Consider the following 27,704-nt stretch of genomic DNA (forward strand, 5'->3'; position numbering starts at 1 on the left):
AGCAGTGCATCAGTGAAGGACGATGGCATCTGTTGATGAGCATCGTGACAAACTTGATGAGCCGGAAGAAGAAAAGCTGAAACACAAGCAAGGTAATGAAGAACAGAATACCAGTAATGGTAATCCCCAGGTGCAGTAAAATACACTTTATTTAAGTGCACTTAGTACACTTCCATAATGTACTTTAAGTGCTCTATTTTCGCGCACTAATTTTGTGCTTAAAGGGATATTCCACCCCAAAATGAACATTTTGTCATTAATCACTTACCCCCAAGTCGTTCCAAACCCGTAAAAGCTTTGTTCGTCTTCAACTGTTGTGCTACGCTGACGCAGAGGAGACGAATTGTTGAATAAAGTGGGGTTTTTTTTCTTTGCGTACAAAAAGTATTCTCGTAGCTTTGTAACGTTACAGTTGAACCCCTGATGGCAGATGGACTATTTTGACGATGTCTTTCATACTTTTCTGGGCCTTGACAGTGTTAATTGTTTGGCAGTCAATGGGACCGTCACAAACCTCGCGGTTTTCATCCAAAATATCTTAAATTGTGTTCCGAAGTCGAACGAAGCTTTTACGGGTTTGGAACGACATGGGGGTAACTGATTAATGAAATTTTCATTTTGGGGTGAATAACTGTGCTATTTTGGGACACCATGAATATGAATTACAATGTGCTTTTAACATACTAAATAATAATAATAATAAATTATATATATAAAAAATCATCATGATTAATAACAAATGTAAAATACTAGGATTTACCTGTAAATGTGTTGAAATAAAGAAATGCATGACAAACTAGTTTAAGGAAACAGAACCTTTCACACTTCCGCCAGGTATGAGACATAATCCTTATTATTATTTTGTTTTTATTCAGCCTTTATACTGGCAATAAAACGTTTACCAAGCCACATCTCTTCAATCCCAGTATACATTTACCCGACTGTTATCAAAAGTATTTCTAAATAAATACAACAAAACATTTTCTTGCGACTTTACGTGAAGTATTATGACAAAATGCATTATGAAGAAGAATTGGACCTGTTCTGCAGGTGCATTGGAGCTAACATTAGCATCATGCTACATAAGACAATTTATGAGATTAATAGTACACTTTTACTCAGAACTCACTTCAAACCACCATCGAGTGTTTGTAATAACTTCCTTTTGCGATCACATGTGGAATTTGGTCGTTTACTGTTGTTAAAATATGCTATTTATAGCCTTTTATATCGCTGCACAAATTAGCATTTCAGATGTACACATTCATCACATACAAATATCCTATCATAATCATGTGTGTATTATCTTATATAATCTATAGTGGCTGTTGTCATGTTTATTTCTGCTGCTCTGCTGAAACTCACGTTGTTTGATGTTACAACCGCCTCTCCGTTCTTAAGTTGCCAGGGATACATTCCAAGTATAATACACATTAGTAAAAGGATCTATTTTAATTTTTATTTGTCTATATACACTTTAATTGTACATTATAAAAGTAGCCCAAAAAACCCACGGCTCTGTAATTTTTTCCTGCGACTGTATTTTCAAAATAGTCCACTTGTGCTGTTACCCTGGCAACACTGGCGCTGTACCCTCATCACACAATGATAGATGACCTTCTGCGCTGCGACGACGGGAAGAAGTTGGGGTCAAACCTTATCAAACGATTAATTTGCGTAAAAAAAATATTAACGCGTTAAAATTTTTAGATTAATCGCATGCGTTAACGCGTTAACGTTGACACCCCTAGAATATATACAAAATGTATTTATAATGTATTGCCAATATGTTTTTATAGATTAAATAATTCATTTTAAATGTATTGTAATAATTATGTTAACATTCCCTTTATATGATACTTAACTACATGTTTATGGTGTCTTTAGCACAATCAAGTACACTATTACTATGTCATTAATAGCACTTTTTTTCACATACATAGAGACGTCAAGTCAGACACTTTCTGCTCCCAGTAGTGACGCTCTCAAGGTGTTTGCATGCTCTTATCACAGATAAAGTGAATTAAATGCTATATTTGTTAAATACACAGAGCTCATCAGCAGAGAGAGGGAGAGAGACAGCGAACCGTGACAATTAGTGCAATTACAGTAGCCTAAGCACAGTAACCTACAGAGTTTCACTCAAGTAATGCATTTATACTGTATTTTCATGAAAATCCAAAGAGAACGTGGTGACAGTATATATATATATATATATATATATATATATATATATATATATACACTGTATATATAAATCCACTAAAATTGTATGTAAAGTGATTGTAGCACACTTTTAAGCAATGCAATTATAAAACACTGACTTCACTTAAAATCAGTTTAAGTGTTAGTGCTAATTAGTTTATTTTTATTAAGTATACTTAAGTAGCACAGTTGTACTTATAACTATTAAATTATCAGTATATTTTAAATAAAATCAATTTAATTTAAACTTAGGATAACTATATAAAAGTGTACTAACATTGAACTAATTTTTAATTCATTCAAAGCACACTTTTAAGAAATACACTAATAAAAGTCCTCTGTATATTTTTGCAGTAGTATACTTTATTTCAATACACTAAAATCAATTTAAATCTCAGTGATATTTAGTATACTTTTGCAATTGAACTGAAGTACTACTGAAGTAGAAATATACTTTTAATTAGTGTATTTATAGTGTATAACTTTTACCATTTTATTTAACACAAAACATAAGAGTGTACTACAAATGTACTTGCTGGTATTTAAGTATTTTTAGTGCATTCAAGTATATTTTTTTTCTCCTGGTAATTGTCATTCAGGAAATGTAGTGAATGTATCTGTCTGTATTCCAGTCCAGATGAGCAGTGGTGTTCAGACTGGAGTCAGTGTTGATGTGAACGCTCAGACAGGAGCGACTGTACATGCTCCTGTACTCGCTGGAAACACCATCACATCAGTGACCTTCATCACCAGCACTGCAGGACACGGTACTGTCACTATAACTGCTGACTGAGACACACGGCTTATTAGCAGTCAGTGAAATAATGCTGAGTCTTTGTGAACCCCATTCCTATTAAAGTTCATGTAAGAATTAGATTTCTCTTACTTCTTAGTGTCTTGAAACGGGTGTGTAAGATAAACTCACACACAAAGAAGATGAAGGAAAATAGTCCTTTAATATAACCTTGAACAAAGAAAAATGATAATGCAGCAGGTAGGGGAAAAAAGACAAGAAACATACATCACTTGAAAAATAACTCCTTATAAAAATAGAAAGGAGGCTGTGTGACATTTCTTCACTCACACGTTCTCTATGGTGACTGAACATAAGGGAAGTGAATGGTGACTCATGATACACTCAGGAGGAGAATAACAGGGAGGACTGTGAGACACCTCTAAATATCTCAGTTCATTTATGGTCATTGTTCATAGGCAGATATGCTTTACAGTATTCTCTTTCATGTATCTGTATATTTTGTCACACATTTTTTTAGTTCTTTTAACTTTTCTACTCACTGTTATTTTTCTCTCTTCTCACAGAGCCACAAAAACTCTCAGAGACGGCAGAGAAACACACCGAAAAACAAGGTCTTATCAGTCGTATTCAAAACTTTTTTTTTTTCACAATTTTCACTGTATAAATCACAGTTAGTGTAAGAATATCAGTGGCAGTGACCCAAACACTGCCATGCAATGGTGTTGTTCATAATGTTGGGCAGATCAGGTTTGGGAGCATTATTAATATTAGAACAGAGGTGAAATGTGAGGAGTGATGTACTTTATCACCAGATATAACCAGATTGACCTCCTCAACAGCCAGAAACTTCAGCCAACCACCGTATGTGACCAGCAATGACCGCGCCAGTATACCTTATATAACACAGAAACAGTGCATTCACTGCCAGCTGTTCCTGAAGCACTGTCCTCTGTACTGAGTTTACAAATTACACATTCAAAACAGTTAAATATGCCTGCGTGACTTGATTTGAATGCTTAAATCCACCAGAGTAATATATTTATGAAACATTTTGTGAATCGAAAACCTCAGGAATGTATTACCAGTTCTCTTTAAGTCAAGTTATTTCACTCGGCGGCCATCTTTGAAACGCCTCTCGTTCGGCTATTCCAGTCATGAAAGTACAGCTCTCATCTCTTTGAATGGGGAACACTGAATTCTGAAAGCTGTTCACTAAGCAGAAGATGAAATTTGACATTAACAATGAAATCTGACAACAAGTGTCTCATGAGATTTGTTTCTTATGCTCAAATAGTGTTAAAAAGCTTATTTCTCAGGCTAGACCAGTCATTGCGTATACACGGTCCTAAGAGCACATCTCAGGATGCTGACTGTTTCTATAGCAACTGAAGCTTATAAGTGCAGCTGCAGTGATGCAATGACCAATTAACAACCGGCTCTTTTATTTAGAAGCGGGACTATATTGTGCCTTGCACTTTCTCCCATTCAAGTATTATATGTACTGTACGTCATCTTTGTATATTTAAAGTCTGTGGTGTTACTTTCAAAAGTCGTTTAATTACAATATGTTGAATGAATTCTGAAGAGATCATGCTGATGTAAAAGCTTTGTCATGTTTCTTAAAAAAGAAATCTGTATTTTTTTTTTTTTTTCTGTTTTATTAACTTAGTCATCTTTTATAACAGCAGATTTGATTCTGAAAAGATTCTTGGAAACTCACAAATCCAACATGAAGAAGAAAGCTAACTGCAAGAAAGAAAAAGAAGCAGATCTCCAGGCTGTTTACACAGAGCTCTTCATCACAGAGGGAGATATGAAAGATGTCCATCAGGAACATGAGATTCTGAAGATTGATGATGCTTTCAAGAACAAACAAACACAGGACAAACCAATCAAATGCAATGATATATTTACATTATTAAGGGAAAACAAATCAACAGAAAAGGTTGTGCTGACCAAGGGAGTCGCTGGCATTGGAAAAACTGTCTCTGTGCACAAGTTCATCCTGGACTGGGCAGAAGGAGAAGCCAATCAGGACATACACTGTGTGTTCCTGCTTCCATTCAGAGAGATTAACTTAATGACCAACAAAGATTTCAGTCTCCATGAGCTTCTGCTGGAATTTTATCCTGACCTGGAGGACCTGGAGAAAACCAAGTTATATAAGGAGTGCAGACTAGTGTTTATATTTGATGGACTTGATGAGAGTCGCCTGGCTTTGAATTTTAATACTAGAACATCACGAGGAGCCATTGTTGAGGAAAGATCATCTGTAGATATGCTGTTCACAGGTCTGGTCAAAGGGACTCTGCTTCCATCAGCTCTGGTCTGGGTGACATCACGACCAGCAGCAGCCAATCAGATCCCTCCTGAACATGTGGGTTTGTTCACTGAGGTGCGAGGATTCACTGACCAACAGAAGGAGCAGTACTTCAGAAAGAGAATCACAGATAAGACTCTGGCCTCCAGAATCATCTCAAACACATCAAGACGTCTCGTAGTCTCTACATCATGTGCCATATTCCTGTGTTCTGCTGGATCACAGCCACAGTACTTCAGAATATTCTCATCAAGAACAGTGAAGAGAGCATCAGCACAACACTCACTGAAATGTACATCCACTTCCTGCTGATACAGATGAACATGAAGAACCAGAAGTATGATGAACAAAAAAAGAGAGAACGTACAGAGCACTTACAATTAAACAGAACAATGATTTCAAATTTAGCCAAGCTAGCGTTTAGACAGCTGAAGCAGGAACACGTTGTGTTCTATGAGAAAGATCTGAAAGCATGTGGTATTGATGTGAGTAAAGACACTGAGTTCACAGGAATGATTGCTGAGATCTTTAAGAAGGAAGATGGACTTCATGAGACAAAGGTCTTCTGCTTTGTGCATCTGAGTGTTCAAGAGTTCCTCGCTGCAGTGCATGTGTTCATCTGTTACCTGAACAAGAACATGCAGGAGCTTCAGTTTTTCTTTGATAAGCCCACAGAAAATATCACATTACAGGAGCTATTGCAGAAGGCTGTTGATAAAGCCATGGAGAGTCAGAGAGGACATCTGGACCTGTTCCTGCGGTTTCTGATGGGCATTACACTGAAATCCAGCCAAAACCTGCTCCAAGGTCTGATCACACGCACTGAAGACACCACAGAGAGCATCAGACAAACAACTCAATACATTAAACAAGTACAAAACAACTATATCTCAGATGAAGCTTCAGTCAACCTATTCTACTGCTTGCTTGAGCTCAAGGATCGTTCATTATATGAGGAACTCCAGAGATACCTCAGTTCAGATGCACATCCAGGAAGAAAACTCTCATCTTCAATGTGTTCAGTGCTGACCTACATACTGCTGATGTCAGAGAAGGTTCTGGATGAGTTCAACCCAAAGAGGTTCACTTCAGAACAAGCAGGCTTTACAAGACTGGTTCCAGCTGTGAGATGCTGCAGAAAAGCCCTGTGAGTAATTTCACTGACTGCTGTTTGATCAAATGTTTTATTCTTTTTTTTTTTTTTTTTATTATGCAAGTAAAGAATGTGAGAATGTTTACATGTACCACATACAGAACCCCATGGACCAAACATATAACATACCAGAGAAAGAAAAAAAAAAAACCTAAGTGAAGAAGTTGACAATATTTACATGTGCCAAAATATAGAATCACTTGGACAAACAAACATATATACTGATAGCCAACATTACAAGTCCGTTCTGATTAGCTCCCGTATTTGCATTCATATGTCTGTGAGCATGCGTGTGTGTGTGTGTGTGTGTGTGTGTCATTGTGTCTAGGGTTAGGGTGGGTGGGGGGGCATACAACTGAAGTAGTATCTTAATAGATTGATAACAGATATAGAGCTCCGTCAGTCACGTGACCCATTCTGTTTACACCACCATGCTGGCAGGAATATGAAATGAATGGCGCCAGCATAAGTTTCAAGGCAACAGAGATTGCTGCACATTTTAATTCAAAAGACATAGACCTGTACATAGCAAAACTTAATAGATTAAACATAACAGATCCCTATAATGCCCCCGGGGTGCTTTTAACGTGTATTAATATATGAACGGATAGATTTCCTGACCTGCAGTATCCTGATATGTACAACTATCTCATCAGCATTCCCTCCTAACGTTACTCCGGAGACTCTTTAAAAGCCTACAAAAGCCTGCAGGGTACAAATACACAATCTAATTTTTTGATGAATATTCAGGTGTCTGCAGTGTTGGGCAGTAACTAGTTACTAGTAACTTAGTTACTGTAATAATATTAAATTTTTGCAGTAACTAGTAGTGTAACTAATTACTAATAAGATTTCAGTAATAATATTACAGTTACCATCCATAAAACAGCTTAGTTCCTTAGTTACTTTTGATGCCTCAACCCCGCTGATTTAAAATCCAACAATCAAATAATTCCTAGATTTACTCGCACATGCATGTGATGTCCCCAGTGCAGCAGGCAAGCTTGGAATATGGAAAAGCTTACATTCAGCAGATAGAAATATTGCATTATATTGATTTTGTCAAGAAAAAAGATGATCTGAACACTGTTGTGTAAGTTGTGGCTTTACTTTACTCTGGCATTACATCCCACCCACATCCCTCTGATCAGCATGTGGTACATTATATTACTATAATTAAAAATATTTTTTGGAAAATTAAACAGTTTCTTACAAACGTATGTGCTTTGATAAAATACATAATGAAATATAATCGTATATGGTTAATGGATAAATTACAATTAGCTTCAAGCTACACATGACAATTAATGAGATTAATACAACACTTCTACTTGAATGTCACTATCAATCACTATTGAGTGTTTGTAATAACTTCTGACTGCAATCCAATTTTATCTGGAAGATATACAGTTACAACTTCTGTGGGGCGTGAAGAAAAAGTAATGTAACTAGTAGTGTAACTAATTACTGTTGCCAGAAAGTAATAACTAAAGTAACAATATTAATTTTGATAAAGATTTTTCCAGGATGCAGTATGTATGGTATTTCTTGATTTCCAGTTCATGAGGATAGTTTTCTTGGTGATAGCTAGCGCCACTAAGAGTAACTTACTGTTTATATTGTCTAAACTGATTATGGATATATCGCCTAGTAAACAAACTGATGGAGATTTTGGGATGTGACATCCCATAGTGACAGATAGTGATTCTATGACCTTTTCCCAAAATCTTTTAATTGGGGTACAATACCAAAGGGCGTGAACATGTGTCTGGGTTATTTTGAGTCCAATGTGAACATGTTTCTGAAGTGAATCCCATTTTAAACAATTTCTGTCCGGTTAAGTGAAATCTGTGAAGTACCTTATACTGTATAAATTGCAAGTTGGCATTTTATGCCATAAAGTAGATATTTTTGCAGATTTGTGTCCAGAAATCGGCATCAGGAGCAATAGATAGGTCTGATCCCCACTTAGCATGTGGTAAACTTAATGTGTTGTCTGATTTTAATATTATTCTGTATATTTTGGAGAGTAGTTTTTTTGAAGACGATATATTAATTAACTCTGAGATTAAAGGTGAAAGTTCTAGATTAACGGTTCGAATGTTGATGTTTGATTGGATAGATGATTTGATTTGTAGATATTCCAAAAAACTATTACTCCTGATGCCGTATTCCTGGACCAAATATGAAAATGAGGCCAGATTATTTCTATGAAAGATGTGTTGGAGTTGTGTGATGCCCTTTTCTGCCCATGTGTGTAAATTAAGTGGCTTTTTATTAACTGTATAATCTGGATTATTCTAAATGGAGGTGTATTTAGATGGAGCAAGAGGAGTGTTTGTTATTTGGTGAAATTTACACCAGGCTGTCAGAGCTGCTGCTATAGTTGGTGCTTTAAAACAGGAGTGTTTTTTGATTGTCTGACTATAGAATGGTAAATCTGAAATTTGAATATCCTTACAAATTGTTTGTTCAATATCTAGCCATATGTTTTCTGATGAGTTTGGGTGAATCCATTTGTATATTTGTTGAAGCTGATCAGCCAGAGAGTAGTGGTAGAAATGTGGTGCTTCCTTGTGTTTTTGGTTTCTGTAGAGAAGATAGTTTAATTCTTGGGGTCTTATTTTTCCAGTAAAATTGGATAATAATTGAGTCTAAAGATTTAAACCAGGTGAGGGTGGGTTGTGTTGGGATCATTGAGAATAAATAGTTTAGTTTAGGGAGTATAGTCATTTTAATTACTGCTATTCTGCCCATAATGGATAGTGGTAAATTCATCCAGCGTTGAAGATCATCATTTATTGTTCTGAGTAATGGGGTGAAATTAAGACTAACCAGCTCTGACAGCTTGGGGGAAATATTAATGCCTAAATATGTGATGTGATTGGTGCATAGAGGGACAGGTGATGTCTGGGATGTCACATCCAAGCTATTGTGATTTAATGAAAGAATAGAAGATTTACTCCAGTTGACTGAATATTCAGAAATGTGAGAAAATGAATCAATAAGTTTAATTGTTTCTTGTAATGATGATGAGGGATCTTGTAAATATAGTAATATGTCGTCTGCATAAAGACTGATTTTGTGCTGTATGTTTAATGTTTGAACTCCTTTAATGTAGCTGTTTTGGCGGATGGCTGCTGCTAACGGTTCGATGAAAATGGTGAATAATGAGGGAGAGAGTGGGCATCCTTGTCTAGTTCCCCTGTGCAGTGTGAAGCTGCGTGATGTCAGTCCATTAGTGATGACAGTGGCTGAAGGTGATGTATATAGAATTTTAATCCAATTAATGAATGACTCCCCAAAACCAAACCTCTCTAATGTGGAAAACAGGAATTTCCAGTTGACCCTGTCAAAAGCTTTTTCTGCATCCAGGGTGACTATGATGGCTTTTGCTTTTTGAATTGTAGAATAATACATTAAGTTTGATCTGGGTGCATTATAGATGGTGTGACCTTTTCTATTCTATGGCGATGATTTTAATGTCAGTGTTGATCAGAGAAGTGGGACGGTAGCTTGATGGAAATTTTGGATCTTTATTGGGTTTGAGAAGAAGTGAAATTGTGGCAGTATTCATATTAGCTGGGAGTTTTAATTTTTGTTGTGACTCACTTAACATTCTGATGAAGAGTGGTGATAAAGTGGACCAAAAGTGCTTGTATAACTCAGCGGGGAATCCATCAGGACCTGGTGTTTTATTATTAGGCATGTGTTGTAGTGCTGTAAGAAGTTCAGGTTGTGTGATGGGTGATTCTAGGCTGTTTCTTTGGTGGTCATTCAGTTGTGGCAGATTGATACTGTTGAGAAATGAGTTGATGTCATTTTGATTTGGGTCTTTTTCTGATGAGTATAATTTGCTGGAAAAATTTGGTTAATTTCTTCCGGTGAGTTGGTGGATTTTCCTGCTGGGTCTGTAATAACTGAAATTGTTGCTTTTTCCTTGTTTCATTTGACTTGATTTGCCAAATATTTACCAGATTTATTACTATGATGAAATTCTTGTCTGAGCCTATGAATCAGGAATTGAGTATGTTTATTGATTATTGTATTTAATTTTAATTTATATTCTCTTAATTTATTTCGTGTTTCTTATGTTGGGTTATTTATATTGATGTCTTGAAGTTGTTTGATTTTCTGTTCCAATTCTGTTTCTTGTTCATTTTCCTTCTTTTTTTTGTAAACAGAGTATGATATTATTTTCCCTCTTAGTACTGCTTTTCCTGTTTCCCACAGAAGAGAGGGAGACCAGGGCTGTCATTCGTTTCTAGAAAGAATGCCCACTCTCTTTTAAAATAGATGTCAAAATCTGTGTCTTTCAGAAGAGATATGTTAAAACGCCATCTGGTAGCAGGTTTATGAGGTTCACTTCTATTCCATTTTAATGTTACTGGAGCATGGTCGCTAATGACAATTGGATGAATCTTTGATTCGGAAATGCTTGATATGATAGAATTACTGGTGAGAAAGAAATCAATGTGGAAATATGAGTGATGGACTCATATTCTTTAGCATTTGGGTGTTGTAATCGCCAGCTATCACCAAGACCAAAATCACTCATGAACTGTGTTATGGTTTCTGCAGATTGCCAAATGCATTTATTACTTAAACTAGATCTATCTATTGCTGGGTTGAGAACTGTATTAAAATCACCTGCTATTATGACTGGACAATTAGAAAGATTTGAAATAGAGGAAAAGAAGTTTTGAAAAAAAGATGGGTCGTCTGTGTTTGGGCTGTATAGATTACCAATTGTAACTGGGCTGTCATCGATTGAAATGTTTATAATAATAAAACGTCCCTCGGGGTCTATAACAGTGGTATTATGAAGAAATTAGATTTTTTTACTTATTAAAATGCAAACTCCTCTGTTTTGTATTATATTGAGCTGAGAATAAATGATTGTACTTTGATGATTTAATTTTATCTTGATCTGCATCTGATAGATGTGTTTCTTGCAAAAGGATGTCAGCTTGTAGATTATTTAAATGATTCAAGACTTTGACCTTCTTTGCATGAGAACCAATTCCATGAACATTCCAGGTTAGAAAATTGATAGAAGACATGTTATGGAAGGGAAATGAATATTACTGTATGAATGTATGACTGCCGTGTATGTATAGGTGTGAGTGTATATATTTATGGAGTTGTCACTGTAGGTATGTGTGTGCATAACATGTTAATGTTGTTGGCAGACGAACAAAACTGAAGAAACACAAATGACAGTGTGTATGAAGCAAATCAACAACAACAATACAAGGACCATTAAATACTGACATAGTGTGAAACAATGATATTATGTTGGGGGGGCGCGAGACCAAGGTGCACCATGAGAGCTAATTTCATGACTTAAAATGTGGTAAAGAGAGAGAGAGAGAGGATCTGGGGAGCGAGGTAAGGGTGATCCATTTTTAAATTCATGAACAAAAGTCACTTATTCGGAAATGAGAGTGAAGAGTTCAGAAGAGCCAGGGGGTAAGGTCTTAATCACGATATAACTGTCCATTTATGTAAAGTTTGTCCACAGTGATGGTTGCCTTTTTTCCTTCATTCATCATTTGTTTTCGGATAGGGAAGAGATGTTTTCGACGCTCGAGAATGTCCTTTGGATATTGATCATCGAGTCCGTAGTTTGTGCCTTTGTGTTGTCTGCCTTGCCTCTGAGCCAGTTCTTTTTGTTTATAATGTTTGAATTTTGCGAAGATTGGACGTGGGCGATTGTTGTTGTTCTGGGATCTGATCCGATGCACGCGGTGAAAAGTGATATCCTGTACAGTTTCAGCTGGTAATTTGAGCTGTTTTATCATGAAGTCCTTAACTGATTTTTCGGGGTCGTCTGGGGTTTGTTCCGGAATGCCTGTGAAAACTCAATTGTCCCAATTGCTCAGGAGCAGGTTTATTTCATGTAAACAGGATTAGATTGCATCTTTTTAAGCAGAATTGATACTTAAAATCTGTCCTAGCCACCGCTACTTTATTATAAGAGTACCCTACTGGTCCAGGGACAATAATTTAAAATAATAATAATTTAAAAATTAATTTGAAAATAATATAATAATATAATATAACTATGTTGTGTAGTCTATAATACTATAGACACAGCCAGTTTTACTCATTGAAAGATTTATTAGTGATGAAATAATTACTTTATAATTGTATTGAAGTCTTACACACATGCTATAAAGTCTGAATCGTGCATTAATTTGAGTGATGACGGCTATTATAGGAGTGGCTTGACGGAGCGCAGGAGATGCAGATAACGGGATCTCTAAGAAACTTTAATTAATGCTGTCACATAAGAAATTTGCTTCAAAGATAAAATTAAATGAATTGCTAATTACAACATTGACATACAAATATAAAGCCTGTACAAATACTAGAAATCGTGAACATAAATAATTGGGAATCATGTAAAAAAATTACAAATAAATTAAAAACAGTGCAAATTTCATTTATCTATTATAACATTTATGTAGTTTTGTTCGCTTGGCTGTTTCCTTATAAAGGTCCAGAAATTTGTCAACTTTTTCGTCAGGTGTCTTTTTTAATGATATGATGTCATTACGTTGCTGTCTTGCCGTCAGCCAATCGCTGCATTGCTGATCGTGGTTTTGAGGATCGATACATCTGCCCTTTTCGGGGAACACAAGAACGTGCAGTAATCTTAGACAACTTAATCCAGATATTTTAATCTAATATGCAAATTCGTTTGAAGAACCAAATTAGCCAGAGATCAGTTATCAGGATTAGAAGATCTGGAATCTTTCAAATCATCTCAGATGTAATAAGCGTGTTGAGAGTGTCTATCTGTTCTTGACTGAATTCTAAGCTGTGCCATAGTTCTTGAAAGTCCTTGTTTATTACTTCTATTAGCGCGATCCTTGCCTCAAGTCCGGAAAGTTTATTTTCCATGGAGAGTAGAATGTCGCTTACCTCTGTGCAACATGGCGGTTTAGGTGATGTGGATGGTGTTGTACCTGTGCTGTACCCGAGTCTGTTGTAATGTGTGTCAATATATTCCTCAAGGTAATCCAGGTTGCAAATTGTTATAGTCCAGTTTTGAAACGGAAGAAAAAATGCAAAACAGGAGAGGGGGGAAAAAAAATGAATGAAGTTGTTTAACGTTGTAGTCTAGCAGCGGGGAGCCGCCATCTTAGATTATGCACCAGATCTCGTTGAGTTCTCGCGTTATGCAGCCATCCTCCCGCCAAATTCTAACATCATTAAACAATTAAATGTTGAAATATTATGTAAAATATCTTCTTGTTCTGATTATGAAGGGTAAAATAAGTTATTGCAGAAACACTGAACATCAGAAAATAACTCACATAACCTTCTGTTTTGGCAGATTTGACGGCTGTGGTTTTGATGAAACATGCTGTGAAACTGTGTCTTCAGCTCTCCAATCATCAAACTCTCATCTGACAGAGCTGAACCTGGGTGGCAATCACCTGCAGGATTCAGGAGTGAAGCTGCTTTCTGATGGACTGAAGAGTTCACAATGTCAGCTGAACACACTGAGGTTTGACACATTGAATCACTGATACAAGGCAGGCGATGTCAGCTCAAAAACCTGATGAGAAAACAATCAGGGTTTCCAAGCATCCTGGAAAACCTGGAATTTTGTAATGAAATTTTCCAATTATGAGAAATGAACTAATACCTGAATGTCCTTAAGTGATTCTTTTGAACAGTTTGTTTCAATTTACAATTTCATGTCAGTTTAAAACATGTTCCCTTTCTTTATGCATTTATTATAGTGGCTCTGTTTTCGCTTCGTCAATCAAATCCTCTGCACACTGTTATATTACTTTTTATATTATATTACTTGCCTCGTTTCAGTAGGACAGATTCAGTGTGTTGATAACGTGAACCGCTGTGAACAGATCACTGAGTTGAACTGGATCAAATTATTCATGAGTCAGTTTGATTTGCTGAAAACTTAACACTCAGGAGTTGATCCTGAGGGATTTTTTGAACCTTGGAGGTTTTTTTTTACATGCCCTGACATTTGTGCTCATTTCTGTTACTAATACTATTTTATTGTCTTTTTAATGTCTACCATTTTAATGTGTCTGTTGTATTTAGGACAAACATGCAGTCCAGATTATAAACCTGATAAACACATTAATAATTAATAGTTTGTTTTGTTCTCTTCACAGGCTATATGGCTGTAAACTCACTGCTCAGTCTTGTGAGAGTTTGTCATCAGTTTTACAATCCTCAAACTCCCGTCTGAGAGAGCTGGACCTGAGTAACAATGACCTGCAGGATTCAGGAGTGAAGCTGCTTTCTGATGGACTGAAGAGAAACTGTAAGCTGAAGATACTGAGGTAAATTGTTTTCCATAAAATGATTAACAACATGCTACCACATTTAGTTTGAGAGTGAAGCACGACACTGTATTCACTAACACAAAAAACTCTATGGAAATAGAGTCCACTTTGAAAAATAAGTGAATATTAACCATTGCTAATAGCAAAATGATCAAAACAGTATTACATTCAGGCAAAATTCAATAACGCTACAAAAATATAAAAACATATGAGAAATAATAGTCAAGTCAAGTCCAGTCAAGTTACCATTATTTATACAGTCCTTTTTACAATGCAAATTGTGTCAAAGCAGCTTTACAGTATTAAATGGGGAAATAGTGTGTCGTTCTCCTCTGGCCAGACGAATCCAGCTGTTCAATTCCAACTGCAGCCGAGTCAGATTGTGCAGAGGACTCATCAGGTTCCAGTGGTCTTGTCCCAATGGCCATCTAGGTAATGAGGTCTTCGGGGGGGATAAGTCTCAGGGGCACATCTATTTGTCCTGATCTCCGCTGACGTTCAGGACTGTAGAGGTCGTCTCTAGGTGCTGATCCACCATCTGATCTGGATACGGACTGGATCCGGGTGACTGCAGTGACCATCTGATCTGGATACGGACTAGATCAGGTGGCTACGGTGATCTCGGAATAAGAAAGAAATAGACTAATATTAGTGTAGATGCCATTCTTCTAACGATGTAACAAGTACATCGGGCCTAACAATCCTTTAACGGATTTGAATAATAGAAGCGTATTAGTGTGTTATGTGTAAGCCAGGTTAAAGAGATGGGTTTTTAATCTAGATTTAAACTGACAGAGTGTGTCTGCCTCCCGAACAGTTAGGTAGATTGTTCCAGAGTTTGGGCGCTAAATAGGAAAAGGATCTGCTGCCCGCAGTTGATTTTGATATTCTAGGTATTATCAAATGGCCTGAGTTTTGAGATTGTAGAAGACATGAAGGACTATAATGCGATAAGAGCTTGCTCAAGTACTGAGGTGCTAAACCATTCAGGGCTTTATAAGTAATTAGCAAGATTTTAAAATCTATACGATGTTTAACAGGGAGCCGGTGCAGTGTTGACAGAACCGGGCTAATGTGGTCATATTTCCTGGTTCTAGTAAGAACTCTAGCTGCTGCATTTTGGACCATCTGGAGTTTGTTTATTAAACTTGCAGAACAACCACCCAATAAAGCATTACAATAATCAAACCTTTTCTTTTTAAGATTTATTTTTGGTGTTTTTGCCTTTAATTTTGATAGTACAGATCAAAGTTGACAGGAAGTGAAGTGGGAGAGAGAGAGGGGGGACAGGATTGGGAAAGGTCTGTGAGCCGGGACTGGAACTCGCGATGCCCAAAGCGCAACGGCGCTGCATGTCGACATGCTACTGCCGCCGACCCAGAGCAGCCGAATCAACCCTAGCGATCAATGTGTATATTGTTATGTTTATAAAATTTTTTATAAAAATACAGTAAAAAAAACACTCATGCCTGTCTTAGTTCATATAATCTATTGTTATAGTATATAGAGTATAAAAACATCCTCGCATCGTACAACATTTAGATGCAATGTTGCACTTGATTTTACACATTTTAGTCTGGAATTACAGTTTGGAAAAAGTTCAACTAGTAAATTTGTTCAAGTTTATGTCACAGTAACACATTATCTAATGCAAATAAGAAACATTACTTACTCAGCAGAAATTATCTCCTCTGCTGGATCAAATGACACGTCACATTGCGTTCTTCTTCTGAGGTAAATTCTGGCTTATTCTTCTCAGCGTGTCTTTTTCAAAAAAGTAACCAAGATGAACTTGATGAATTTTCACACTTTGTTTATGGAAGCGATGTGGGTGTTTACATGTCCGCGTGTCTCATGTGGATAGTTATCATATGAACAGTTTGTGTGCATTATCACATTACAGATAATGAGCTCAGACAGGAAAAACTGTACCTCGCGTTGGTTTCATACGGATTACTTTAACACAGAATATTTGTTTTCAATAAGACTTAACTACATACATTTCAAAGTAGACACTTCAAACATTCCATAGATATATTCCTCATGTCTGTATGTCAAGTGTTCGCTGAGTTTCAGTTCATTTTATTGACGCATTTCAGAATGATATTCGCAGAGACTGAGATGCCTGAAAGCACACCATGTGCAAACAAAACAAAACATTAAAAATGCAGTACATACCATATTCATCTTGATAAGGAGTCACAAACGCATTCCACTGCTGTAATCCTGGTTTATTTAGAGAGGTATGGGTCCATGGAACAACGTCCCATAGAGAACTTTAGTCCAACGAAACAATAACGTTGTAATATGGATGGATATTCCTTTGTTTACGTCTCATTTCTTCAGGGAGAGTTATTGTTTGTATCCGTTATGGAATAACTCACGCTCAAAAAACTGCATCTTGGTTGTAAAAAACCATATGGTTTTGTAGCATACAGTATTACACACAGAATGAGACCATCCAAAAAAAAAAGTGGAAAAAGCGGAGAATTGTTTATTTGAATTTGGCGCTCTCTCGCGACTGCTGTGACGCACGCTCTGACGCACCTGTCATCTGATGGGGGTGGAACTTAGCGATCGGCTTTTTGGACAAAATAAACTTTTTTTTTTTTCTTCAACATTTTTCATATATGTGTGTCTGTGTTTTGGGGGGAATGAGGCTGTATCTGTATGATTAGCATCTGTGTGGCTGATAATCAGCTTGTGATTACTCTGAATCAATGACCGCTATCACTATGAATGGATCGGCTATTATGGACTATAGGGCCCATATCTGTATGATTATCATCTGTATTACCGCACATCAGCGAGTGATTGCTGACTATTACCAACAATCAGTGTGAATGTCTGGCAATATCAGTGTATGGCTGGCAATCAGAGTATTTACTACAAAAAAATGCAATTTTCTTTCTCATTCTTTCTTTTTATAACTCAAATGATTCTTATTGCATTTTTTAGTGGTCAAATAAATCATGTCTAAGATTCTGTCTAAAATAATTTTATAATTGAAAAACATGCAGTGGTATGTATTTGACTAAAATAGTTTGTAGAACTCTTCAATACATTTGGTAAATATTTTTTATTTACCAAATGTATGGGGGTGCTAGATATAGTCTGGAGACATGTGACTTTCAACCCATTGCATTTCTGGATCGCTCCAGGGCTTATTTCATGTATTTTTATATGAAATAATAAAATTCAAAACAAATTCAGTGTGGTACAAATTTTTTCAAGGCACTTCAGCCTCTCTAACTTTTTTTTTTTTTTTTGAGCATTTTCAACTCTGGATGATGGATAGTAAAGCCCAAACGGTCTTCTTTCCAAAGATACCAACATTATGTGTGTAGCAGACTGTATATAACAACTGTTATAATTTAAAGTTAGGTATGTAATTTTCAGCTGAGTCCCAATATGGAGGTGCTGGCTAACAGGTTAAGCTCTTTTTTGCTGTCATCAGGAAAAAATGCGTGACGGCGTGAAAAAGTGATGGCGCAATTGTCGACCCCAGGAGGTTAACCCTGTGTGTCCAGTGACAATATAGAAATACTTTGTGCCTGTTTTTAAGTACATTTGTTTCTGATTACTTTACTTTTATGACTGAAACTACAGAAAATAACATCACAAATGACTGCGTGTTAGTGACGTCTGACAGCCAAACTAATGTAATGTGGACTGTTGCTGTGTGTGTCTGTAGGTTGTCTGGCTGTATGGTGACAGAGGAAGGCTGTGGTTATTTGTCTTCAGCTTTGAGTTCAAACCCCTCACACCTGAAAGAGCTGGATCTGAGCTACAATCACCCAGGAGATTCAGGAGTCAAGCTGCTCTCTGAAAAACTCAAGAATCTGGACAAACTCAAGTATGTTGAACAGCAAGTTTTTGGGTTTTAGTATTTGATTTTGAACTACTCAGTGTCTCTATGTAGATAGAAGTCTAGGGGTTTCTAGAGGACACAACAATATAACAGATTTAAAGAACATTAGTCTGAGCCCTGCCACACCACCACAAACACCAAGAGCAGTATTATCTGAAACAAATTAAATAAGAAGCAACCATATAAACTCTTTTTTTAAAGTTATATTTATGCCTTTAATGAAAGACAACAGTAGAGTGCAATGCACCTTACATTGAAATGATGTTGATTTAATTTGGTGAAATGACAACACAATCAACAACTACTTCCTACATGTTATTTATATATATATATATATATATATATTAGTGCTGTCAATCGATTAAAAAAATTAATCGCGTTAATCAGTCACGGACTGTGATTTACAGGTAAATCCTAGTATTTTAAATTTGTGATTAATCATGATTAATGTAAGAAATGCATGCCAAACTAGTTTAAGTAAACAGAACCTTTCACACCTCTGCCAAGTATGAGACATAATCCTTATTATTATTTTGTTTTTATTCAGCCATTATCAGCCTTTATACTGCAATAAAACGTTTACCAATCCACATCTCTTCAATCCCAGTATACATTTACCCAGCTATTATCAAAAGTATTTCTAAATAAATACAACAAAACATTTTCTTGAGACCTTACATGAAGTATTATGACAAAATGCATTATGAAGAAGAATTGGACCTGTTCTGCAGCTGCATTAGAGCTAATATTAGCATCATGCTTCATAAGACAATTTATGAGATTAATAATACACTTTTACTCAGAACTCACTTCAAACCACCATCGAGTGTTTGTAATAACTTCCTTTTACGATCACATGTGGAATTTGGTCGTTTACTGTTGTTAAAATATGCTATTTATAGCCTTTTATATCGCTGCACAAATTAGCATTTCAGATGTACACATTCAACTCAAGAAAATCGCATACAAATGTCCTATCATAATCGTGTGTATATTATCTTACAGTGGGTACGGAAAATATTCAGACCCCCTTAAATTTTGCACTCTTTGTTATATTGCAGCCATTTGCTAAAATCATTTAAGTTCATTTTTTTTCCTCATTAATGTATACACAGCACCCCATATTGACAGAAAACACAGAATTGTTGACATTTTTGCAGATTTATTAAAAAAGAAAAACTGAAATATCACATGGTCCTTAGTATTCAGACCCTTTGCTGTGACACTCATATATTTAACTCAGGTGCTGTCCATTTCTTCTGATTATCCTTGAGATGGTTCTACTACACCTTCATTTGAGTCCAGCTGTGTTTGATTATACTGATTGGACTTGATTAGGAAAGCCACACACCTGTCTATATAAGACCTTACAGCTCACAGTGCATGTCAGAGCAAATGAGAATCATGAGGTCAAAGGAACTGCCTGAAGAGCTCAGAGACAGAATTGTGGCAAGGCACAGATCTGGACAAGGTTACAAAAAAATTTCTGCTGCACTTAAGGTTCCTAAGAGCACAGTGGCCTCCATAATCCTTAAATGGAAGATGTTTGGGACGACCAGAACCTTTCCTAGAGCTGGCCGTCCGGCTAAACTGAGCTATCGGGGGAGAAGAGCCTTGGTGAGAGAGGTAAAGAAGAACCCAAAGATCACTGTGGCTGAGCTCCAGAGATGCAGTCGGGAGATGGGAGAAAGTTGTAGAAAGTCAACCATCACTGCAGCTCTCCACCAGTCAGGACTTTATGGCAGAGTGGCCCGACGGAAGCCTCTCCTCAGTGCAAGACACATGAAAGCCCGCATGGAGGACTCCAAGATGGTGAGAAATAAGATTCTCTGGTCTGATGAGACCAAGATAGAACTTTTTGGTCTTAATTCTAAGCGGTATGTGTGGAGAAAACCAGGCACTGCTCATCACCTGTCCAATACAGTCCCAACAGTGAAGCATGGTGGTGGCAGCATCATGCTGTGGGGGTGTTTTTCAGCTGCAGGGACAGGACGACTGGTTGCAATCGAGGGAAAGATGAATGTGGCCAAGTACAGGGATATCCTGGACGAAAACCTTCTCCAGAGTGCTCAGGACCTCAGACTGGGCCGAAGGTTTACCTTCCAACAAGACAATGACCCTAAGCACACAGCTAAAATAACGAAGGAGTGGCTTCACAACAACTCCGTGACTGTTCTTGAATGGCCCAGCCAGAGCCCTGACTTAAACCCAATCGAGCATCTCTGGAGAGACCTAAAAATGGCCGTCCACCAACGTTTACCATCCAACCTGACAGAACTGGAGAGGATCTGCAAGGAGGAATGGCAGAGGATCCCCAAATCCAGGTGTGAAAAACTTGTTGCATCTTTCCCAAAAAGACTCATGGCTGTATTAGATCAAAAGGGTGCTTCTACTAAATACTGAGCAAAGGGTCTGAATACTTAGGACCATGTGATATTTCAGTTTTCTTTTTAATAAATCTGCAAAATGTCAACAATTCTGTGTTTTTCTGTCAATATGGGGTGCTGTGTACATTAATGAGGGAAAAAATGAACAAATGATTTTAGCAAATTGCTGCAATATAACAGAGTGAAAAATTTAAGGGGGTCTGAATACTTTCCGTACCCACTGTATATAATCTATAAATTCCAAATGGAAGTGATCATCCCTATCCCCTTGGAGTGGGGACTTTGAGTGAGCAGGGCACATGCGTGCCATTATGTAGTCGTTTGGAATGCACTTAGCAAAGGAGCGATGTAATTTCCTCTATCTTCAGCTGGGATGTTCCCGTGACAACGCAGCACGGTGTGCGCCAGCAGATGTCGCTGTTTTAATGTCATAAATGTCTTTTTATTATTGTTAGCAAATAAACATACATTTTATGTTTTAAAAAGTTTTTAAAATATGCTATATAATATATAAAAAATTATATATATAAACCTTTTAAAAACATAAAATGTAATTTTTTTAATGCTTTTTTATGCAAATTTGCTGACGCACACCATGCTGCGTTGTCATGGGAACATCCCAGCTGAAGATAGAGGAAATTACATCGCTCCCTTCACCAAGTGCATTCCAAATGACTACATAAATGGCACACACGTGCCCTGCTCACTCCAAAGTCCCCACTCCAAGGGAATAGGGATGATCACTTCCATTTGGAATTTGCTCAGAACCATTAGGGTACACGGCGTGCATCGTTACACCCCAAATATATATATATATATATATATATATATATATTTACCATCACACTCAGCTGTCATTGTTATTTATTAGAAATATAAATTATTTATAATAAACTTTCTGGAGTATATAAACCGTAGAAGTAAATAGCCAAATATAGAAAAGACATTCACAACCATGCTTTCACAAATATATGTCCAAAAATAAATTTTAAACCAATATAACTTGTTACAATTTAAAAGTGATAGTTTTCTCAAGAATGACACTTTTCATAATATACACGGTTTTATTTTGTACTGGAATGTGAGTTTTATCTTCAGTGGAACACAAAAGGAGATTTAAGGCAGAACATTAAGAGTCTAACAGCCTCAGTCACTCACCCTGAAGAGAGCGCTGGTTATTCATTCCCCCCACCTTCAAGACCTGAGACTCGAACCCACAACCTTCAGGTTACAAGTCAGACTCTAACCATTAGGCCACGACTGCCCCCTCTTATTTCTAAGAGTGGAGTTAGATACAAAAGAAGTCCCACTGTGAAAGTAATGCAATTATTAACCTGGAATATACTGTCATTTCACACTGACGTTTTTAACAGTGCACCATTCACCTCAGCTTCATCCCTTTGGCCACCCTGCTCACAACTGAAAATTGAGTGTTTATTCTTATCATTATACATTACTGACACTCTATCCTCCAATTTGATACTGTTAAGTGCTTTGACGCAATCTGTATTGTTAAAAGCGCTATATAAATAAAGGTGACTTGACTTGACAACTGCCATTCCTTTCTTTTTTCTTGACAAGAACTGAGTTTATTTAGACACAGAACCATCTATTTATGTCCACAACACAGACTTTTCAGGAGAGGGAGTAAAAGAAGACTGAGCAATCTGGCATCGCAAGAGGCAGCTACTACTGACCCGTCATCGCTTTAGCTGTTCATTTCATGGTCTGGTTTTATTTGGTTTAATGTGCTTTAGACCAGTCCAGTCTCTGTGAAACCAAACAAGACCAGTGGGAAAATCCTGAGCAGATCTAGCAGATTCTTGTTATTTGCTGTGAGATTTAGTCGGTCAGTGAGACAGAGTCTGAAAGTGTGTGAGAGCTGCAACCCTGATGCTAGTGCTATTCTAACATGTTTAGCATGTTGCTAACATCTAGAATATTACTAGTATGTTTAAAGCATGGTTTAACATGTTTTATCTTGATTATATTGTTTTCAAAATCATTGGAAGCCAAGATCATAACCGGAAATATAATAATATGACTCTGTGTGTGTTTTATAGTGTGGATCATGGAGGAGAATCCAGAATTACTGCAGGACTACACAAATGTACGTACACACACACACACACACACACACACACACACACACACATACATACATACACACACACACACACACGTTTGTTTTTGTGAATTGTGGGGACTTTCCATAGACTTCTATTACTTTTATACTGACCAAACTATATTTTCTATCACCTAACCCTGAACCTGCCCCTTACAGAAAACCTGTTTGCATTTGTGACCGAACGGTTACAGACCAGGCGGGAGTCAGCCTAACCTAAAGAATGATTCTTGATATAATTTTTGGTTGTCGACTACGCCACTTAGGGACTTGCACCCTAAGAATATATTACAAGCCACCGGCTTTTATCTACTCAGAGCACACAGGTTCGTTATCAGCAAGTAACTGGGCAGAGTCATGGGTTCTACAAAAGGATATTTTATTATAACAAGCCTCAGTCACACTCTAAAAACCACCCTCAATGGAGCATTAGACAAACACTAATTCAACATACCTACAATAAATTACAAAGAAATGAGTTGAAAGGCTGAGATGTCAATACCAGCAACGGTAAATTACAACAGAGATCAACACATTCATCAACGTGACCATACAGGGCTGGAGGACATCCACGTTGGGCACCCCCGGCTGGGAGTGGCCTATAAGAAAAGCAAAAAAAGTAAAAGCTCACTTCATACTCACACCTCACCACACCACACAAGTGAAAGTAAAGCACTCAAGTGCACAGGAGACCCCACTACCACAGCCCCAGGACACCCTCGTAAGTGGCCCTCAGCTCCTGTATGGAAATACAAGAAAATAATGAATACAAATATACAATAAACAATTTTACACCACTAGCGGTGTAGACTAATACAAAACAATAAATGGGTTCAGAATGGAACAGTTAGCTGGACTTACACAGCCCGAAAATCCAGCGTCCCCAATAATGTCATAAAAATCACATAAAGAAATAAATCACAATAATGAATATACGAACACAGGAGAATAACTCCTTTTAGTCTTTAACAAAAACCAAAAGAATAACTCAACTTAAGTCACAAACACATACAACAACGACCAGACAAAATATCTTAAAGACAAGAGAAAAAAAGAAAACTACACATCAATTCACCATTTCACCTTTCAGACAGACAACAAACCAGATTAACTGGAAACAAAAGAAGAGAAAATCAAAAATCCAAGCGAGACAACAGCGCTGGCCGGGCCGCTCACACTACTGCCACATATTGCAGCACGTCATGCCCAACCGACGATGACGATTCTGTTTACCTCGGTGAACTATAACTGGTGCACGGACGCCGCGAAGATGATAATTCTGTTCACTTAGGTGAACTGCAGCTGCTGCACGGACGCCACTAACAACCCGCGCCACAAAACGCTGAATAAACAGCCAGCCAACTCCCTCCTATCGGCTCCTGTATCAAAAGGTCCCACTGATTTGCTTGCTAACTCCCAGTCTTTTTCCTGCAGCACATAGAGCCGGAATGACAACACAATAGAGCGGATGTTACAACCGATTACATCACAACACGGCACAGCCTATTTAAATACGCTTTTCCTAATTGGACATAACCAATGAGTGACGTCTACGTCACCCACTCACTACACATTCTTACACTTTCAGATAGACATTTACTATTTATTTTTCCCCTCATGGGGATCACAGGCCGCTCCTCACAATGTCAAAAATTTCAGGTTTTACTATCCTTGTGGAGACATTTGGTCACAAATTCTCACACACACACACACTTGCTTTCCTTACATAAGGGGGTCCACTGTTTTTTGCCAAATTGTGGGGTCCACCCTTTCCAGTGGATCTACGCACTTATAAAAAAATCAAGTAAGATAATGACCAGTCCTTAATAACAAATATCACTTCAATGTAACAAAATTCAAACAAAATTTTCTCACATGCGTTTTTGAGTCACTTGTGAGGTCCGCTTTCAGATACACACACATTTCTAGTTTTTATATCTTAGCGGGGACAAAATCACTATCTGGAAACATCAATTTCCATTGGTTTGGCCTTGATTATCATATAACATTTTATAGATTATAATTTATATCCTTTAAATTAATCTCACAAACCTACAGTAGTGGTCAGAATTATCGGCACCCTTGGTAAATATGATCAGACAGCTGTGAAAATTAATCTGCATTGTTAATCCTTCTGATCTTTTATTTTAAAAAAATTCACAAAAATCTAACCTTTCATTGGATAATAAGAATTTAAAATGGGGGGAAATATCATTATGAAATAAATGTTTTTCTCTAATACACATTGGCCACAATTAACGGCACCCTTTAATTCAATACTTTTTGAAACCTCCATTTGCCAGTTTAACAGCTCTAAATGTTCTCCTGTAATGCCTGATGAGGTTAGAGAACACCTGACAAGAGATCAGAGACCATTCCTTCATCCAGAATCACTCCAGACCCTTTAGATTCACAGCTTCTTCTCTTCAGGTCACTCATGTTCTGCAGGGTTCAGGTCAGAGGACTGGAATGACCAGCAGAAGCTTGGTTTTGTGCTCAGTGACCCATTTCTGTGTTGTTTTTGAGGTTTGTGTTTGGATTATTGTACGGTTGGAAGATCCAAACACGGCCCATTATAAGATTTCTAACAGAGTCAGTCACTTATTGATTTTTTATCTGTTGGTATTTGATAGAATCCATGATGCCATGCGTCTAAACAAGATGTCCAGGACCTCCAGCAGAAATATAGGCCCACAACATCACAAATACAGCAGTATATTTCATTGTACACATGGGGTACTTTTTAAACCCATCTTGAGTGTTTGCTGCTAAAAAGCTCATGTTTTAGTTTGATCTGACCATAGAAGCCAGTCCCATCTGAAGCTCCAGTCGTGTCTGATAACTGAATATGCTGGAGTTTGTTTTTGGATGAGCGAGGAGAATTTTTCTTGAAACCCTCCCAAACAACATGTGCTGATGTAGCTGCTGTTTGACATTTCTTTTAAGGTTTTCTGAGACTCAACTATTTTCTGCAATTCTCCAGCTGTGCTCCTCGGAGAGTCTTTAGCCGCTCAAACTCTCCTTCTCACCGTGCATTAGGACGATATAGACACGTCCTCTTCCAAGCAGTTTCATAACATTTTATGTTGATTGAATGGGCATGATGCCTCTGAGGGCAATAATTAAGAATTTCCAAAGTAAGGGGGCACGTGCTCCCTCAGATTTTTGAGCCAAGTGAATTTTGAATGCAGCTTCCAAAAGACCAAGAATAGCCAATTAATATTTTTTATATTTGATACAATCACACCAGCGTGATTAGAACTTTCAGTGCGAACTTGGTGTAAACAGCTTCAGTGATTTTACATTTACATTTACATTTAGTCATTTTGCAGACGCTTTTATCCAAAGCGACTTACAATTGGGGAATACATAAAGCGATTCATCTTGAAGAGGCAATCAGACAGACGAAGTGCTTGCAACACCAAGTCTCAGGCATTGTTCAAATAAATACAAACTACCAAAGGAAGGAATAAGTAAAGAATTTTTTTTTTTTTTTTTTTTAAGTTTAGGATGAAGTCAAGTGCTGTCGAAAGAGATGAGTTTTCAGTTGTTGCTTGAAGATTGACAGGGATCCAGCATTCCGGATAGGGGTGGGAAGATCGTTCCACCAGCCAGGAATGGGAGTTTTTGAGTGTGCTTGAACTAGACTGTCAGTGTAAATGTTCTTTGATAATATAAATGTTCTTTGCTCTCTTTCTGTACAATGAAAGTGTTATGATTAGTAGCCTAACTTGCAATGTTTTTATACACATTAACTTTCAATGTTAAATTCACATTAAATATAAAGTCGGTCGTATTAAAAATATGTTATGGCATGACACCCATAAACAGACAGGTTTTCATGCATAGTTAATAGATTACATTATTAGGTTACTTTGACCATCGCCCACTATCAACATAATCTATAAGATGAGAATCAAGACATTTCATGATATAGTTCATGCGTTTGTGAATGTTTCAAATAAAAAGGAAAAAAATAAATAACATAAGTGCTGTTGTGGCTGCTGTGTGTCATATGATGACCCCAACTCGTGCCCCCTCAAAAATAATGAGTGCATGACGCCCCCGATTGCCCTGATGGTGGAAATGGGAATTTTCACTGCTGTAGCTCTTTTCTTAAAGCCACTTTGTGAAGCTCAAGTATCTTTTGCTGCACATCAGAAATATATTCATTCATTGTGATGGATGATTAAGGGAATTTGGGCTTTGTTTTCCCTCCTATTTATATTTCTGTGAAACAGGAAGCCATGGCTGGATAATTTCATGTTCATAATCACCCTGGAGTGCTCAAAATTGTGAATATGAATGGGAATATACTTCAGAGATATTTTACTCATGAGAATTTCTAGGGGGGCCAATAATTGTGTCCAATGTGTATTTGAGAAAAAACATTTATTTCATAATGATATTTACCCCAATTTTAAATTCTTATCCAATGAAAGGTTAGATTTTTGTGAATTTTTTTAAATAAAAGATCAAAAGGATTAACAATGCAGATTAAATTTCACAGCCTTCTTTGATCATATTTACCATAATTCTGACCACTACTGTAT

At 37.1% G+C, this 27,704-nt stretch overlaps 1 pseudogene; it reads left to right on the plus strand.

The window, feature by feature from the left end:
• Positions 1 to 27,142, plus strand: LOC131539648 (NLR family CARD domain-containing protein 3-like; annotated as a pseudogene).
• Positions 27,143 to 27,704: the final 562 nt, after the last annotated feature.

The sequence above is a fragment of the Onychostoma macrolepis genome, chromosome 04 (genome assembly GCF_012432095.1).
Source record: "Onychostoma macrolepis isolate SWU-2019 chromosome 04, ASM1243209v1, whole genome shotgun sequence".
Classification (NCBI taxonomy): Eukaryota; Metazoa; Chordata; class Actinopteri; order Cypriniformes; family Cyprinidae; genus Onychostoma; species Onychostoma macrolepis.